Genomic DNA, 1,007 nt, shown 5'->3' with positions numbered 1-1,007 from the left:
CTCTCTCTCTCTCTCTCTCTCTCTCTCTCTCTCTCTCTCTCTCTCTCTCTCTCTCTCTCTCTCTTAAAATCAGTTATAAGACACAATCTTCAGTTTATTTTGAGCATGAGAGAGATGGAGAGAGAGAGAGAGAGAGAGAGAGAGAGAGAGAGAGAGATGAGAGGAGAGAGAGAGAGAGAGAGAGAGAGAGATGGTACTGCCACTTACATAATGCAATTCCTTTTAAAATCAGCACACAAATGAAAGCAAGTCAGATTTTAATTGAATAAACTAGCTCCCCTTCTTATGTGTCATGGTTCTATGCTTCCAAAGGCCATCGTTAATACAGGTGTGTTGAGAAAATTTTTAATTAAAGCCATTCTCATATTTGGATATTTCAGGGAATGTTGTTTATTCAATGTTATATTACGATTCTTTTGTGTAGCCTTTTTTATATAGTAATTTGTATTTCATATAATGCAAACGTATGATATTTAATTTTCTTTGTTTATTTACAAAAGTTTGCAGTGTTCTTGGCCTCAGGAAATCTATTTATTTCATAATACTTTTTTAATGAAGCTCAATTTTACTATATTTCCTTCCAGGAATCTTTGTATTCAAATCCTCTCATTGAATCATATTCCTTTAATGAGGTTAATTTTATCCAAAATATTCTTGAGAATTTTTGGGGGACAAAAGTAGAGGTTTTTCCTCAAAGAGGAAAACTTGAGTTGGGAAACAGACGCAGGGAAAAAAGGCCAAAGCTTGGGAGGAGAAATAAAGACGCCCATCGATATCTACAATCCGAAAATTATCATTACCAGAGAGAAGAGAGAGAGAGAGAGAGAGAGAGAGAGAGAGAGATGAGAAGAGAGAGAGAGAGAGAGAGAGGAAAATTACCTCATCTCCAAATCAATAACATCTTCAATAACTCCTCCATGTTTAGGGACAACATTAAAGTTATGATGAATTCCCTGTCAGTACTTCTTTATTTCATTTTCAGTTCTATATTACTAAATTTCAGCTAT

The sequence above is a fragment of the Palaemon carinicauda genome, chromosome 25 (genome assembly GCF_036898095.1).
Source record: "Palaemon carinicauda isolate YSFRI2023 chromosome 25, ASM3689809v2, whole genome shotgun sequence".
Lineage (NCBI taxonomy): Eukaryota > Metazoa > Arthropoda > Malacostraca > Decapoda > Palaemonidae > Palaemon > Palaemon carinicauda.
The sequence above is the reverse complement of the archived record's forward strand: the minus strand, read 5'-3'. Positions refer to the sequence as shown.